The sequence below is a fragment of the Neofelis nebulosa genome, chromosome 10 (genome assembly GCF_028018385.1).
Source record: "Neofelis nebulosa isolate mNeoNeb1 chromosome 10, mNeoNeb1.pri, whole genome shotgun sequence".
Classification (NCBI taxonomy): domain Eukaryota; kingdom Metazoa; phylum Chordata; class Mammalia; order Carnivora; family Felidae; genus Neofelis; species Neofelis nebulosa.
Window position 1 is genome coordinate 78,023,878 of NC_080791.1, and position 18,968 is coordinate 78,042,845.

The window sequence follows — 18,968 nt, forward strand, 5'->3', positions numbered from 1 at the left end:
GGAAATTATAGGACACTATCCATCTGAGAGACCACCGGAAACAAAACATGCTGGTATCCCTTTATTCTACTCTGAACAATGTCATAATCACATATCACTACATTAATTTCAGCTACCTGGTTGTTGAAATAATATCTTTCTATATGAACAAGCAGACCTGGACTCCCCATCTTCAGGCAAGGTGGACACAGAGGGTTTTCCCTTCATCCAGGAATGCCTTCGTGAAAGGAAAGTGTTTTGACTTTTTTATAGTCCCTCTGAGAGCAAATATTATGGGCAGTGATAACACCGGATCCTGACTCCATTACCTCATTCAAAACAGGGGTAAGAATAGTTCTGTCTGTATTCTTCAGTAACAACAATGAATAACAAGCTGGTACACCTTTTAAAGAATTTTATTATTGAAATATAGTTGACACATAAGTTATATTAGTTTCAGATGTGCAGCATAGAGATCTGACAATTCCGTACATTAAGCAGCGCTCACCACAATAAGTATAGTTACCATCTGTCAAGTTGGCACAACTTTTGAAGACAAATTTCTCATAAAAACTTTGCAGACACTTTCGGATTTTTTTTTGTTTTTTGCAACAATGCAATCTATCTTTCTGAGAAACTCGTCATGGGAAAGGGGCCCAGGAAGTTAGTGGAAGAGTTCCAGATGTCCAAGAAGGACAGGGCATAGAGGAAGAAGGGATTAAAAGGTGAGACTCTCCATGTAGGCACAGGTGTAGATGTCCACCCCAAATCTCTGTTTTTACAAATTTGAGACACTCCTTTCCATTTGCAACTATATGTGGCTTTAAGTGGTCTTTTAGTAGCAGAAAGGCTGCTCTAACAATGCACATATATTCTGAAAATCAGAGCTTTCACGAAAACTTTTAAATTCTTGGTATTAGAAATTTTTGGATTCAAAATTCATTTGCAACATTATTGATAAGGTGTAACATTATGTTGCCTTTATAAGGAAAGAAGAGCTTTTCTTTTAAATATAATCTCATTTCTTGGGGCACCTGGGTGGCTCAGTAGGTTAGACGTCCGACTTCAGCTCAGGTCATGATCTCGCACTCTGTGAGTTCGAGCCCTGCCCCGCATCGGACCCTGTGCTGACAGCTCGGAGCCTGGAGCCTGCTTTGGATTCTGTGTCTCCCTCTCTCTGTGCCCCTCCCCTGCTCATGCTCTGTCTCTCTCATTCTCAAAAATGAATAAATGTTAAAAAAATTTAAATATAATCTCATTTCCTGTAAATTTTAATTGACACAAAAATGGTTGTATCTGTTTTATTAACAATATTTCTAGTCAATGGTGACTCTCAATGATGATCAAGAATTGTGATGGGCCCTACCAAACAAAAAACTAGTATCTATAAAAAATCATGGACTCAAGAATTTCCCTCTAAAAAATCTCAGAGTTTCAAATGTCGTTAAGAAGTTTATTATAAATTTAATATGTAGATTCATCTCTATTCATACTAGCATAACAGGAAAGTGCAAAAAAAAAGTTTTTTTTCACCATGGTTCCCAACTCCTCTTTGTTGACTGCCAGGTGCCACCATGTGAGAAGGGTGGAAAATACTGCTCTAACATAGGCATTAACACAGCTAAGGAAAGGGGAAAAAATAAAGGGCATTGCAATTCAAATTAGCCTGCCTGAGGTTTTTATAAATATGATGAGGCAGAAAGTTAGGTGGTTAATTATTCTCTTTTTGTACCTCCCATTTTATTTCATCCATTTTCTCCCTTCTCTCCCCTGCTCTGCACAGAGGACTGGCCTCATCCTTGATTGTGTCAATCTCTTCTCTTACCCTCTTGCATGCTGCTGAATTAACCAGCCAGAGGCATTAGTAAGCAATCAGAAGGAGGAGAGAGTTGTAGGGTTTTTCTTTCTCTGCTCTCAGCTAAGACCTCAGGATTCTTGTTTCTTCCTCTAAAAGTTCTATCAGGCCCCCTTGAGCTTTTGATAGCAACTATTACTCCCTGCAGTCCTGGGGACTTCCTGCTGTTGCTAACCCTGGATACCTTAACACACCTATTGATTTCCTTAACCCTGGCCATACCTCTGTAAATATTGCTCTGCTAAATTATTTTCAAAATCCCTGCTGACTGAGCCTATTTCCTGCCAAGACCTTGACACAGTTATTTGAATTCTCAGCCATTCCTATAATTAACACAAGTCTGTGAGTCATAATATTATCAATCAGTATATGTTTAGGGAATGCTGGGTAGTCTAGTACAATGATTCCCAAATACCTTTCACTGCCATACACTGCTGCCAATCTATTACAAAGTCATCATTATTACAGTGATACATGAAAGATAGACGACAGCACAATGTGAAATGTTTTCATAAACATAATTAATTTAAGCAAAGGGGAAAAAAGCATTCCTTTATAAAGCCATGGTGATATTAAATGGTAATTTTGTGTTTTCATTATTTGGAAAAATGAGAGTCTGCAAGTATTATCTTAGATGCCTGCTTTAAAATACCTATGTGTGTGGAGCGCCTGGGTGGCTCAGTCGGTTAAGTGTCTGACTTCAGCTCAGGTCATGATCTCTCGGTTCGTGGGTTCGAGCCCTGGATAGGGCTCTGTACTGACAGTGTGGAGCCTGCTTGGGATTCTCTCTCTCCCTCCCTCCCTCTCTCTCTCTCTCTCTGCCCCTACCCCACTTGTACACTCACTGTCTCTCTCTAAATAAACAAACCAACGTAAAAAAAAGAATATATATGTGTGTGTATAGATATATGTTTCTATCTAGATATATAGATAGCTTATAAATCTATGAAATCCACAACTCTGAAAATCTCCTGTCTACTGTAGAGGTGTTTATGAAGACCTTGGAAGATTGTACTAAGTAACAGGGTCTGTGCTCAATTGGCAATCAAATGCTATTGACAACTTTGGAGCACAAGAATGACATGATTCTATCTACTAGAATGCAATGTAGAGAATTGGTTGTAGCCAGCTGGGGAAAATGGCTAAAATGGAGGTCCAGTAGGAAAATATTGCAATAGTTGAAGTGCATAAAATGACAGTTTCATTAAGGGAGTAGCAGAGGAAACATTAAGGACGGGTGGGTAGAAGTTGTGGTAAATTGATAGGAAAATTCTTTGTGAACGAGAATCAATATCTTAATGGAGAGGAGAATCAAAATTACCTAGCATATTCTCTTTAAGTGATTGGTGAAATCTCTTTGTTTTTAATTTTTTTTAATGTTTATTTATTTTTGAAAGAGAGAGAGAGAGAGAGACACAGAGTGCAAGTGGGGGAGGGGCAGGGAGAGAAGGAGACACAGAATCCGAAGCAGGCTCCAGGCTCACAGCTGTCACAACCCAAGCGAAGTAGGTTGTTTCACCACCTGAGCCACCCAGGCGCCCCTGGTGAAGTTTCTTTACCTTTGGAATGGAATGCTTGGATTGGTATTGATTTTGATTCATAGAAGTATTTGGGAAAAAGAAAAAAAAAGCTCATAGCAAAACATGGCTAAGTAGACATTTTAATGAGTTTGTTTAATCCCAGACTACTGTCATCCCTTACCCTCTTTAGGATCCTCTGGATTAGCATGTTAGATAGTAGAACAAATAATTCGTGGATCGTATGCTAACTTGAGAAGACATCTTGCCTGCATGAGGATTGAGTTATTAAAAATATGGATTGAATTATGCAAAGGGAAGAATTTAAGCAAGAATCTCTCCAGTTCCTTAAATAATCTCAGATTCAATTCCCAGAATCTGAGCATTTAAATTGATACCTCTTGGATTGCTGATATTCAGAAACTATTTAAATACTTGAATTAATCACACTTGAAGAAGCTGTTCTGACTTTTATCATTTTTATGTATTTTCCACTGCTTGGCACATGTTTTTTTGTTTTAATTCTATATAAAAAGGACAATGATGAAATTCATGTTGACATTAATAGAGTATATTATATATAGTTTTATCACTATATATCAATACACAGATTAACACCTTTCTCTATCTATATGTGTGTATTTGTACAGAAGTAAATGACATGAAATTTCTGATAAGACACTGGAGCTAAATAATTGAACTACACTTATTTTTAAGATTTCATTTTTCTTTCACAGTTGGTGTTTTTTTTTTCTTTTTTCCTAACGTTCATACCAGAAAGAAAAAAATAAGATGAATCAGTTTCTCTCTTTACCTTTGAATTAGGAGTTTGATTTCCATGGAGGAGAGCTCTGTAATAATGTCTGGATGCCTTTATTTTTATCCCACAGTTATCAGTATATTGCTATATAACTACCTGCCAGGAAGGGCTTTTTTTTTTTTTTTTTTCTGGTTCAATAACTTTTTAAGTGTCTGTTGTTCCCATTTTCAAGTCTCCAAAAACTTTTATGTGAATTCTTTCAGCACATTTTTTTCATTATTTCCCAACCTTCTTTTTTTTCTGGATGGCTGAAGTTTCCAGACATATAACCTGAAATGTCCTGAGAGTATTACTATATAAAAAAATAAAACTAAGGAAATGGAAAGCAAAATATGCATGTATAATACATGTATATAGATACGTCAATTCATTTCAAATTTTCCTTGAAAAAGCAATAGATGAATCTAATTTTCCTTATTAATATTCTCTTACAAAATAGCAAATATGGTAGAAAAGTTCTCAAGAAACTTTCTTGTTTTTAATAACTTCCAGACCTAATCTTAGTTCTTAGATTGGGCTAGTCTGTTAATATCATTAATGTCAAGAAGTGTTTTCCCCAAAGATTCCTAACATTGCAAAATAAACGGACCGAAATAAGCCAAATAAGTGATTAAAACAAAATTCACGGTATCACAGAGACATTTTATTGGAATGTAAAAATTCTTTCTGGTAATGTTTTATCAGTAAGTTACAGAATTTTAAATATAAAGGGAGGCTTTAAAGGGAATATTTCACTGTCAGATGTGAGGAAAACACTGCATTTGAGGGGAGGGGGAGATGTTTGAAGCAAAAGTGCCATAGTTAATATTTCTTTTTCCTTTATGCTTTTGAGTGGGATAATGAAAGTTGTAACTTTCTACCTACCAGTTTGTGTGTCTTTACTTCAGCTGACCTAGCGAGTAAAAGCCCCTATTTCTTGTTATCTTAGAATATGATGAGTCTTCACCTTCCTCTAGTTGATATATTTTGGTATTCATCTGTTTTATTGATGCTGGACATAGAGGAGGAGATACATACAACTGAGCAATATCTCTTTTTCCAGGATGTTCATAGTACCTGGATCCGTTTAAAGACATTTCAGTTTTCCTTGGACATCTCAGAAAATGCCAAGAGTTCAGAACAAGACAAAATTATTGAGGGAATTGTAAGGTAGAAGGAAAAAAAGCAGTTATAATAATAAAGGCAAGATTTAAAAAAGGTATGTAGCAAGTTAAATTTGACTATATAATGGGAAACACTGAGAAAATTGTTTTTCAGAGAGATATGTGCCAAATAATGTTATTGAGATATTACAAAGTTAGGGATATTACAATCAACAATATAATTTTAAGCAAATTTGAAAATGTCAGATTTTATAGTAAGAAGCTTTGTGTATTAAAAAATGTATTTTTTAAAGTATGTCAACCTAAATAAAGAGGTAAACTGAGGCAATGTCAAATTACCAGAAATTGAGTCTATTTGGGAATAGCAATTTGAGAAATGCATACTGTAGCAAGCTACATATGAGTGAGTCCATTGAGGGTTTGGCGTGGGCTGCATTTATGGTCCAGAAGTGCGAAGAGTGGGGAGTTCACCCCCAATCCAAGCTGCAAGCTCATGGGCTTGAGGATGGAGAGGGATTCTTAGCAGATGTTAGCTGGTTAAGAGATGTATCTCTCTCTTCTGTAAACCAGGTGTTTATGGGAAATCAGTTTCTCCAGATCTTAAGTTCAGTTCTTCTGAGGGTGCATTCATGAGATTCTCTATTTCCTATTTCCTGGGTTCCATTGTAGATTGAAATTCTTCCACCAGTGTAACGTTCCTAACTTTTCCTAGTTCAAATAGAATTTTCTGCTCTTGGGGTTCTTGGTTGTAAAAATATAAAATACGTTTGGTTTTATTCATGTAACTGAGAAAAAACAATTTGGTATTTTTATCCTCTGCCCAACCAGGAGAATATCAATTAATATCTGCAATTGTGTATGATGAAAAATGATTAAAGAGAACACTATTCTCTTCTAGCTTTGCAATGTGGAAATTTTAATTAGTTTTCTTTCTCTCTTTTTTTTCTTTTACAGATTTTAGTAAAAAGGAAAAAAATAGCTTACTTTAAACAAGATGACTGAATATCTCTATAGTGTGGATTATGATGAATTTACCTTTCATTGCCTATATTAGCTGCCAGATTTTCCGTTACTTTCCTCTGGTTTTTCAAACTTAAAGTACTCTGAAGCTAGCGCTCAAGTTCCAGCAGTTCAAGCATTTTCAACTTAAAAAAAATTTTTTTAATGTTTATTCATTATTTGAGAGACAGAGAGAGAGCATGAGCAGGGGAGAGGCAGAGAGAGGCAGACACAGAATCCGAAGTAGGCTCCAGGCTCTGAGTTGTCAGCACAGAGCCGTAGGCGGGGCCCAAACACGGGAACCCAACGGTGAGATCGAGACCTGAGTGGAAGTCAGAGGCTCAACCAACTGAGCCACCCAGGCGCCCTGCATTTTCACCTTTAAATCCATCTATGTGTTCTTGAATTTTGTAATCTCATTAGGTATATAGGTGAGGAGCATGATCTATGAATATTAATCTGACAACTAAATGATAGGAAATTGGAAGGTCACCCCGCGCACATCGTTAAAGGAAATGGACCACTGGAACTACAAAATAAAAGTCTATTTTGAGAAAGGTGGAGTGTTTTGGAAACAGAATCATAAGGCGTTTGACTATGTTAAATTGTTTTTATATGGCATCTTTTTTAGAAGGTAATCCAGAAATCAAAAACCTCCTTCACACACCAGTCATGTCAGCGGCTTAATGAAGTAGAATTAGCACACTGCCAAGTTTGTTTTCTATTTCTGAACTTTCCTCCCTCCCTTCTTCCTCCTCCCTCCCTCCCTTTCTTCCTTCCTTCCTTCCATTCTTTTTATCTTTCTTTTTTTTTTTTTGTCTTTCTGTTCACTCCTTTTTTTTTTTTTTTAATATATATGGTCAGAATAAGACTCAACAGCTTTGCAGGATACAAAGCCCTAAGAAAAAGGGAGCTAATATTGTTTTGTGCGTATAACAGCTGAAAAAGTAGCAAGAAATATATGCAGGCTTTATTTTATAATGTTTTCTAAAAAAATATGCACTTTACCTCTAATCTGACTAAAGTAGTTTCATTTCTATTCCAGAACAGTCTTGTTTTTTCTTTTCTCAACCATGTTGGGACTAATGATTCTTGCATCTGGAACCATTGTCTTCCCTTCTGCTTTACATGAGACTCTTACTTCCATGCTACAAAACCTAAGTCAAGTCCTACCTCTTTTATGAGTCTTTCCTGATAACCCCAGCTGAAAGTAATCTGTTTCACATCCAGATTCCAATAACGCTTGTGGCTGGACTGTTAATTTGTCATTTACTATTTACTGGCTTTTACTACAAGTTAGGTTCTTTTTATGATGCACACAGCATAATAGTTTAATGACATGAACCTACTGGATCCGTCACCAAGCTAGGTATATTGCTACTATGAGATCCAATAGTCTAGGTTCATTGTGTAGGGTCTCTCCTCCATAAAAATGGCAAGAATACACAAGTTAATTACATTTTCAAGTGGATATGTGCCTCTTAGGTCTGACTTCACCTTTTTGAATGGGATGGCTGTGTTCTTAAGAGTATTTTTAAAGTCCACAATACTTTTTACAGTAACTTACAGGATGCAGGAATGCAAGATGATGGACTGGAAAGGATATTTGTCTTCTTAGATGGTAAGACTTCTTTTCAACAGATGTTGAACTTCTAGAGGGGAGGGACTAAGGCTTTGAACTTTTGGTTCTTCGAATAATCACTGTTACATAGTTGGTGGTTAGTAAGTGTTGAGCTCAACCAAAGCTTGGAATCAGACAGACCTGGGATTAGTATTAGTGTTGCTTTTAAGTTTTACCTTGGACAACTTACTTAACTTTTCTGAGCCTGTTCCTTCATCCGTAAAGAAGACATAATATTTGTTGTAAAGACTCCGTGAAATCATGTTTGCAAGGCATGTAGCACAGTTACTAGTACATCATCATGTACAATTCATATTAGAGAGTTCTTTTTCTCATTAAGGATAGATAGACAATAGATAGAGATGTTAATTGGCAGACAGGAGATTGAGAAGGGTATTCTAGCTACGAGGACTGGCAATATGAAAAAATGAGGTGAGCAAGATGCATTTGAAAAATAGTTTATTCATTTTTTCAACTAATACTTTTTATTTAAAAAATTTTTTTTTAACGTTTATTTATTTTTGAGACAGAGAGAGACAGAGCATGAATGGGGGAGGGGCAGAGAGAGAGGGAGATACAGAATCGGAAGCAGGCTCCAGGCTCTGAGCCATCAGCCCAGAGCCCGACGTGGGGCTCTAACTCGCGGACCAGGAGATCGTGACCTGAGCTGAAGTCGGACGCTTAACCGACTGAGCCACCCAGGCGCCCCTCAACTAATACTTTTTGAACCCGTATAACGTACCCTTTATGTGCTAGATATATGCTAATGAATACAATAGAGCCTGCATCAGCAGACCCAGTCTAAGAGAGAAGAAAACTTCAAATAGTCAACAGTCATAGTTGTGATTGGGTTACGGGGTCTGGCAGTTTTAAACAGGGTCCTAGCAGGGTGCCAGGGTGACTCAGTCGGTTAAGTGCCTGATTCTTGATTCTGGCTCAGGTCAGATCTCAAGGTTTGTGAGTTCTAGCCCCGCATCAGGCTGTGCTCTGACAGCACTGAACCTGTTTGGGATTTTCCCTCTCCCTTTCTTTCTGCCCTTCCCCTGCTCGCACTCTTTCTCTCTCTCTGTTGAAATAAAGGAATAAACATTTAAAAAATAATAATAAAAATTGGGGTGCCTGGGTGGCTCAGTAGGTTAAGTGTCCCACTTCGGCTCCGGTCATGTTATCGCCGTTTGTGAGTTCGAGCCCCGAGTCGGGCTCTGTGCTGACAGCTCGGAGCCTGGAACCTGCTCCGGATTCTGTGTCTCTCCATCTGCCAGCCCCTCCCCTGCTCATGCTCCGTGTCTCTCTGTCTCTCAGTAATAAATAAACGTTAAAAAATAAATTAAAGTAAATAAATAAATAAATAAATAGGGTAACAGAAATAGTTGACACTCCTCCTATTGAAAGGATAGACTAACATTGCACAACAGAAGGCATGCTACAGGACTCCTGAGGCTAGATCCGAAAAGGGCCTGCGGCTTCCATGGTTCTCTCAGACTGCCTGCTCTCAGGACATTCCTCCAGCAACACTCTCTCTAGGAATCTGGCCACCCTGCTGTGAGAAGGCCAATTCACATGAAGAAGTCTTCTGTTATCCAAGCCCAGACACCAGATGTGTGAGTGGCAAAGTCTGCAGATTATTCCAGTTCCTAACTGAGCTTTCCCACCTGAGATGTTTTGGAACAGAGATAAGCCATCCTGCACTGCTCTGTTTGCTATTTCCCATAGAGTTTGTAAGCAAACCATGTGGTAGCTGTTTTCCATTGCTAAATCTGGGGTGCTTTGTTGCACAGCAGTAGAAACTAGAGCACGCGGGGATACCTGGGTGAAGGTGCTGAATTCAAAAACGAAGTTAAAGACTATGAGGTCATTATCACTTAATGGTTCGCTACTATTTTTAAATTCCTCCAGTCGGAATTATTTAAATACTTTTCTTCCTAGGTAAGTGTAAAATAACTTGTAAAGTAACTCATAGGTCCAAGTGATGGGAAATAAATAATAAATAATATAAAAGTTACCGCTTTTTTCCTGATAAAAAGAGACATTCCTTCCTATTGTGTAGTGTCTACCTGGATCTTTATTACGAAACTAAAGACCATAAAGAGTTAAATGGTTAACTATACTATTGCTCATGGTTAGAAACACAATTTTCATTAGAGAAAAAAATATACTGTGTGATGCTTACATCTGAATTGATAACCAACTCTGTTAGAAAATTAATTGAATTGGAGCTTGAGTTATACTCTTAAGGGTCCAAACTTCTTTTTTTTAAAGTTTATTTATTTTGAGAGAGAGAGAGAGAGTCAGGGAGGGGCAGACAGAAAGGGAGAGAGAGTATCCCAAGCAGGCTCTGTGCCACCAGCACAGAACCTGATGTGGGGCTTGAACTCATGAACCATGAGACCATGACCTGAGCTGAAACCAAGAGTCAGACACTTAACCGACTGAGTCACTCAGGCACCCCAAAGGTCCAAACTTCTTCATATTGTATCCAACACTATCTAAAATCTGGTCAGAGCCTCATCCCCTGTACTAGCCTCTATGATCTGAATGCCCAGGCTCTCCAGACTGCCTCTTATTCCCTGAAGACTGGACATATTCACACCTCTGCTCCCGGGCTCACGTCCCCTAAGGTACCATCTAAGGAAGGGTCACCCCACCTTGCCACCTGCCCTGATTCCCAGGGACATGCTGACTCTGCATCACTTTGTTCTTCTGTGGATGGCCTTTTGTACTGATATTTAACATTTATTTCATTTTGCGTTAGGCTAATTCTTCATGCCTGTTTCCTCCACCAATGGAAGATATTTCAAGGGAAAGACTGTGTCTAATTCATCTTTATATTCCCACAGGATCTATCTTCGGTACTTAATAAAGATTTCCTAAATGATAAAAAAAAATACAGAACACACTCTGAGGTAAGTGTGTAACATGGCAAGAAACATTCCAAAAACACTATCAGGGTCTCCATCTATTCTTTAATTCCAAAATTTGTTCAAAGAACTTGAAAAACAAGAGCAACAAAAAAATTACTGTACTTTGTTGAAATCATAAATTCCAAATAGAAATTGCCAGTTTGTTTTGGAAAAAATTAGTGTCTCTATTGATGAAGACATCTGTCTGTATAACTCCCATACATAATTTAGTTCTACTTATAAACTCTGTCTCAATGAAAAAAATTAATGTATGGTTTGGCAGGCCTCATACATGCCTCATCTGCTGGAAAAAAAAAAAAAAATAAACCAAACCATAAAATGTAAGTAGTATTCTTTCTTTTTTAAAAATTTTTTTTTTTAACATTTATTTATTTTTGAGACAAAGAGAGACAGAGCATGAATGGGGGAGGGGCAGAGAGAGAGGGAGACACAGAATCGGAAGCAGGCTCCAGGCTCCGAGCCATCAGCCCAGAGCCTGACGCGGGGCTCGAACTCACGAACCGCGAGATCATGACCTGAGCTGAAGTCGGACGCTTAACGGACTGAGCCACCCAGGCGCCCCTAGTATTCTTTCTTGATACAGAGCCTAGCTTTATTCCCTTACCTTCTATGTGTGTAGCACAAATATTTAGGGTTAAATATTAAATTTTAATTAGCAAGATTAGTGCAATGATTAAGGGTGAGTATATGAGATTTTTAAAGTTATTTAATAATTCTGAGGAAGAGTTTTAAATAAGTTTTTTGTTGATAGTATGTTTTTGTATTTTCTGTGCCTCTTGGATCGTACTTTATCCCTGTTATTTCATAGAAATATTATTTAATAAAAAGTAAAAATATCCTTACATGGCGTCATATTGTCTGACTAAAACTGCAGACCAACATTATTCATGAACAAGGAACAAAAAGTATTTCTAAACGAATTGGAAATTTCTTCCTTCAATCACAATCATAATTTCTACAAACCTTACATCAGAGCATATCCTAGTTTGTTGATGTGTCTTCTGATTCTTGCCTTAGAATTCCGGTCTTCAACTTGGCCACATTTCCTGAAACTTGAAGCTTTCCTTAGTCTCCTTATGAGTTACAGCAACATATGTCATTAATGAAGGGAGTTGGGTAACCTCCCTGCTCTTGTTCTTAATTCAGCACATGACAGACACCAACCATCAATTAGGGAGATCTGCCTTAGGCACAGAACATTGAAAATAAATATCTGATGAAGCAAAGAGGATGATCTAAGAAAAAGAAAAAAAAATAGAACAGGACTGGGTAAAGGAGAAATTGAATGAATGCGAAGAGTATGTTCATGTGTTGGAGAAGAAAAACAATGTATAATCCAGGTAAACTATAAAGAATTATGGGAATTTAAAAAATAAAAACAAAATCACTGAGAAGTAAATCCTATGCTTCAACAAATCCACAACCAAGTGGTAAAGCAATATGAACAAGTGAAAATCATCCCCATTCTTTATTCACAAGCTACAAGATATATGAGCTAAAGAAAATTGCTGACAGTGGAAATAGTCAAAGGTAGTTCAAGTTACGGTGGATATCACACAGAAGTATTGCTTATTACTTTCCCACTGGTCGTGTCTGTCATGACTGTATGTATGTCACTTATAACACCTATTTTTGTACTCTGTGCTGGATATTTTCATTTTTACTCTCTTAAAATTTTAATATTTTTCACTCTTCTTTAGTTTTCTCTTTCACATAGTATTTTGAGATAACTTACAAAAATTTATGAGCACAGGGAAGAATGATTACTGTATTTCTATAGCAAGGAGATAGTGGGAAGGAAGGAATATTCTAAGAGAGAAGAACAATGAAGCAGGAAGAATCCAGTGACCCTGTAAGAGGGGAACAACTCTGGAAATGTGAATAAGGGGAAGAAAGGGCAGTAGTAGGATAAAAACAGAGTTCTCCATCTCTTCCTTCTTATTTTATAAATTTAAAGATTCTTTTCATGGCAGGACACATCAAAACATAGTGACCCTAGGAGTTGAAAGTCAGAACTCTTTGTTACAGCTCCAGATGAGAGAAGGATGCCAGGCAGAGTCATGTAAAGTATTGCATCCTGGAACAGGGTAACAGCAAACAGGAGCTGTAGGGGACAGCTTTAATATGGCAAGCTCAGTGGGTTTACACAGTTTTTCAGAGTTCCCTGTGGACTGAATAATTTGAATAGCTTTTCAGACGTAGGGCAAAGGGGTTCCCCCAGTTGTTGATACCTGGCTTCAGGAAAATTAGAGTGATTGTGGGTAAATATCTCCTTGTCTCCTCTTTCTCCTGTGGTGCTTAAGTTTATGTATCAGCCTGACTAGGCCCAAATATTTGGTCAAACACTATTCTGAGTGTTGCCATAAGGATGTTTTTAGATTAACATTTAAATTGGTCTACTGACTTCCCTAGTGTGGGTGGGCCTCATCTAATCAGTTGAAGGCCTGGTAGGCTAAAAAGACTGACTCTCTGTTGAGTGAGAGGCAATGCTTGACTAATTTTGAACCAGAACATGGCCTTTTTTCCCACCTTCAGGCTCAGACTGAAACACTGGCCCTTCCTCCATCTTAAGCCTTCCGGCCTTCAGACTGGAACTACATCAGCTCTCCTGAGTCTTCAGCTTGTCAACTCACCCTGCAGATCTCGGGATTTGCTAAACACAAGAGCCAATTTCTTATAATAATCTCTTTTGGTTTCTGGGCTATTTGGCCTGCTTATGCAGTGGGAGCTAATTAACAAGAAGCCTTTCCTGACTCCCAACTAGCCTTTCCTGCAGCCAAACCCAAAAGGAAGGAAACTATTTCTAAGTAGAGTATGAAACCTTCTCTTGACTTGTCCTGGTCAGAAAATCTGTCATCAAACCTTCTGCTGTGTTTCTTTCTGTGAGCTCTTTTTTCATACTGCTATAAGGCATTTGATTAATTCTACATGACATGGAGCCCTTGGTACCTGGGGCAGTGCATCGGGCCTTGAGTGAGGATACCTGACACAAATGGTCTTCTCTTTTCAAAATGATTCTATTATTTTTCTCTCAGAGTATTGCATTACCATATTTTAAACTTTTAACCTAAATTCATTTTAGTTTTATCTCAGAAGTAAAAACTGTTAATGTATAGGCTCTTCCCTATGCTTAAAAAGAAAGTAAAAAGAAAGCAAAGTCAGAAGGAAGGAAAGAAGGAAGGAAGGAAGCAAGGAAGGAAGAAAGGAAGGAAGGAAGTGAGGAAGGAAGGAAAGAAAACATGAGTCTGAATCCCACCTCTGTGCCATTCAACAGACCATTTTTCCTATTATATTGTGAGCTCCCAGAGAGCAGGGCATATGGCCTCACTTTTATATAATAAGTACACAGACAAGGCTGGAGAATGAATGAATAAATGAATGAATGAATGAATCATGAAGCCATTGATGTAAAAGGGTATAAAATGGAATGCCATAAAGTGGGGACGAGAGAAAATTCAGAGAAAAGATGAATAAAATTCGCTGATCTTTTGTACATTTAATGATGGTAATGTCCTTATCCCTGGGGTTGGGATGAGGAATTACTGTAATGAGACAATGAGATGATTTAGGTGCTCAATTAGTAATAAAATACTTAATATTCATTTCACACTTGCTATCTGCCAGAGAGTAAACTAAATATTTTACAGGTATTATATTATATAGCACTCAAGTCATGCCTATGAGAGAGGAGACATTTGTTAATTTCACTTCACAGATGTGGAAATGGATAGCTGGAAAGGTTAAGTAATTTACACGTAATTTTTAGCAACTAAGTGAAGAAACTAGAACTTGACCTTGGGTTTGTCTTTCTCCAAATCTGGATTCTTAATCATTATGCTAACTGTAATGACTGTTATTTTTTACAATTTAATATGTTTATTCTTTGACAGCTTCAGTGGGGACAATGGCTGGTGACATCTCTTTGCAAATCTCGAGTCTGAGTGGCTACTGTGAAAGCAGCTGTACTTTCCTCTGCCAAGGGAAGCCCCTGGTCACTTCCTGTATTGCTCTCTCACTTTGGGCCAAGTGTGCCACATTTCACGGCAAGTTGCCTGGTCTAGAAAAGCCCTTTGATGAAGAGCTATTTCTCTAAATGTTTCATGTAAATCAGCAGTTGGCAAAGTTTCCCTGATTATAAACTAGGTTATAGTTACAATAATGGAAGTTTCAGCAAGTTTTCTCATTCTTCAACAAAGTAATCCTAAGTTTGTCATTATCAGTGTTCTTAAAATGTAATGGACAGATGGACCACGGTCTGCCTTGAGTCCCAAGAAATGTGACAGTAGAATGTCACTTATAATGTAAATTGTTCTACCCACAATGATGCAAAATCAGCAGCTGGTGCCATCTTTGCAGAAGAATTTCCATTTAGTTCTTTTTTGATGCACACAGTTCTTCCTTTCTTGTATCAGTTCCATCACTATTTATTCATTCATTCAACAACGTTTGGTTTGGTACCATGCTGAGGACTAGCTATGCAAAGATGTATAACCTAGTCCCTGTTCTCAAGGGACTCACAGTTTAGTGGGGGTGGGGCAGGGTGGTGGAGATATAGATGCATAAGAAAATCACTGTGATGTTACATTATAAATAAGATATACAAGAGATGGAAAAATTCTCAGAGCACCAGACAGAGAGACACAGCAGTATTTCTGCCAGAGAGAGCAAGAGAACCACAAAGAAGATTAAGCCACTCCTAGAAGAATGAATCTGATTTCTTCTGAGGGAGAAAGTAAAAGGTAAAAGATCATTCTAGTCAGCATGAGCAAAGGCATGGAGGTGTGATGGTGTACAATGTTTGGAATATTGTGACATTACATCATGTCAAGTCTACCGCTAACAATATATAGGAACATCTGTTTTGTAGTTTATAATGAAACCATCTGTTCACTGATACCCTATCTTCATTTTGACTGATTCCCTCCTTAGTTTAGTTTCTAGGTCAGATTTTTTTTTTTCAAACTGTGGGTTGTGAAATGTATTTAGCAGTTCTTCAACAGCATTTCTTTTCAAATGAGTGGCATGGGAAGACTAGAAAAAGCCAAATAGAAAAATATCACACAAAAAATTTTTTTTTAAATATCAGAGTGCACTAATGGAGGAAGGTAAGTACTGTTATGTGAAACCTGGTTTGGTCCTGGGTGTCTGAGTGTGTGTCTATGGGTCTGGTCCATAATGTATTCTTTATCGTGGGTCACAATAAAAAAAGTTTGAAAGCCACTGAAGTAGTAATTTTTTCTATTACTTTTCACTGCAATCATATTATATTGGTTATGATTAAACCTTGAGTCCAAATCAACCTTGGTTTTTAATGAAGTGACAAGTGACACAGACTGACCTCATTTATAAGCCTGGCACGCAGGCAAGCATCTGTTTTACTGAACGCTAGTTACATTTTACCAGATGAAACGATTCTAGCTTGGGAATGAAACCATCATTTACAATGTTATTTTAACATTAGTTTTCTACTCTGAGTTCCAAACTACTAAATTAAAGACAATATATAAAAATCTAACCAATTAGTAGTAAGTTTCCTAAGAGACTGGCTTTTACTGTAGTAGTCATTTATTCATTCAACATTTATTGAGTGCCTACTATATACCCATTGGCATTCTAAATGCTGGAGATAACAGTGGTGTAAAAGAAAGACAAGGTTATTGAAATAAAAATAATTTATATTAAGCACTCATTAAATTTGAGCTTCTTGCAATTAGGACGCCATGATATTTTAACAAAAGGTTTAGAAACAAACCACAAAAAAGTTTAATGAAAGACAAGTTAAAAAAACCCACCTCCAACCTAGACAAGGAAAATCACACAACAGTCTACATTGTATAGGGTATTTAAAACTAGATGAGATAAATGGCATATTTCATGAAATGATTTTAATCTATCCCCTGTGTAAAAGTGAGAAGACATAGGCTTATATATAGCACACATTTTGCAAAAATATGAGTCTTGAACAGTAGGGAATGAACATCTCTGCTACTGTTGTGCTGTGCTTATAAAGTTTAAAGTTCTCCATTGAGAGTAAAGGCAATAGATTTTTTTTTTTTAAGTTGCATGTCAAACTGAGTAAACCTTGAGCTTTTCCCATGAAACTTCTCTCGTTTATTCTTTGTAGTTTTATACATGAATGGTGATGAAAAGTCACAGCCTCCACTTTTTATCCCTAACAGTATTTGTAATTACCACGACAGGACTTTTGTTTGCCTTATGATATTTAGAAAACATTTATTTCAATATATATCAGTTGAAGGCCTGCACCATGGGCCAAGATGCTAGGTAGGGAAATATAAACATGTTTTACATCACGGATAAAGTATTTCAATAAAATGTAAGTGTTTCACTTATTCCATGGCTTCCTGTGATTCTCCAGCATCACCGCATGTGTCTGCATGTTGCTTTCTGTATCATTATTCTCACCTGCTTTTACAGCTATCACTTGCCGTCTTTAAGTGCCTTTTTGAAGTTATTTGGCAATATAAGAGTGTCTTGGTTACCTTTGCACATTTATCTTACCCAGTATGTCTTTCCATGTTATTTAATGTATTCCAGCATGCTGTCTGATCCCCATCATCTAGTGAAGGTTTGCCCCACTTTTCAGAATAAGCGAGTATTGATTATTTCCATGAGGGAGAGAAATGAGGGAGAATAGAGAGAGGGGAATGGGAAGGAGGAGAGGCTGGCCTATACATGAGGAAAAAGTAAAGAATTTATTGCTCATTTTCTCTATGTACATATTAAAAGAAAAGGCACACAGGGGCGCCTGGGTGGCTAGTCGGTTAAGCCTCCAACTTCAACTCAGGTCAGGATCTCGCGGTCCGTGAGTTCGAGCCCCACATAGGGCTCTGGGCTGATGGCTCAGAGCCTGGACCCTGCTTCCGATTCTGTGTCTCCCTCTCTCTCTGCCCCTCCCCCGTTCATGCTCTGTCTCTCTCTGTCTCAAAAATAAATAAACGTTAAAAAAAATTAAAAAAAAAAAAAAGAAAAGGCACAGTTCATATACAAGATGATATCGAAGGTTTAGAATGCCCGAAACACATATTAACCCCGAAACTTTCAATATGGAGATCCTCTAAATTGTGATAACTTGAAAAGGAAAACTAAACTATGTTTTCTTTAAATCTGGCTTGACTTTTCCCTTTTTATGCTGTCAAGCTTCAGGAATGTATTTAGACATTGTTTTTTACCTCATCAGATGAGGCACTTGTTTCCTGCACCGTCACGTTGGGGAGGTTATAGTTGGGTCTGTTGGGCCATGGTTTTCTAAGATGAACACATTTAGGTTGAGACCAAGTCAAGAAAATTCTTGGGTGAAAAGAGTGTCTGACAAATGTATCAGTGGCCAATCAGAATACATAAACAAGTTTGATTTTGAAAGTCACAAAATAAAAAGCAAACAGGAGTTGTTAGAAATGCTGAAAAATTGTTAAATGAAAACATTATTTTGATGCCTCATCAGAGCTCTTTTGTATTATTTCTCTTTTGTCACTAAAAGAATATTTAGCACAATGCTCAGATGTGAAGGGAGAAAATGCATATTTCTCCTAGCATTTTCCTTTTGGCTCTTGCTAAAAGGACAGAGGATGTGCCATAATGCAGATATTAAAACTAAAAATACCTGGATGGAAAGGCCTTGGAGGGAGTAATTTGAATGACTATGCTTTCCCAATGCCTCTGTAAGCTTCTTTATTGTCCCAGATTGGGTTGAGCATTGCTCCTGAATCAACAATAATACTGCCTTAACCTTTGCTTTTTATATTATCAATATTGAACAATATGACAAGAATATTGGTATCTGGAGAGAAATAGGATAAAAGATTTTCAAAATGCATGGTATTAGATTCTTTGAACTCTTATTACATACCCTGATGATACTTAAATTAACATCTATTGGCTGATGATATTTTGATCACAAAAAAGTATCAAGGATGTTTGATCTTCTACTTAAATTGCACAGATTCAGAAACTCCAGATACTTTATTGGGGCTCTTGGAATACTCAGATCTGGTTACATTCTGAGAAATTTTTATTATTCAGCATCATTCACTCAAATTCATCAGTAAGCTGCTCGGTATGTTTTGTTGTTTATGTGTGTCTAAGCAATAATATAAGCTTTTTATAATGCTATTTCTCCTTGAAATGAGGAA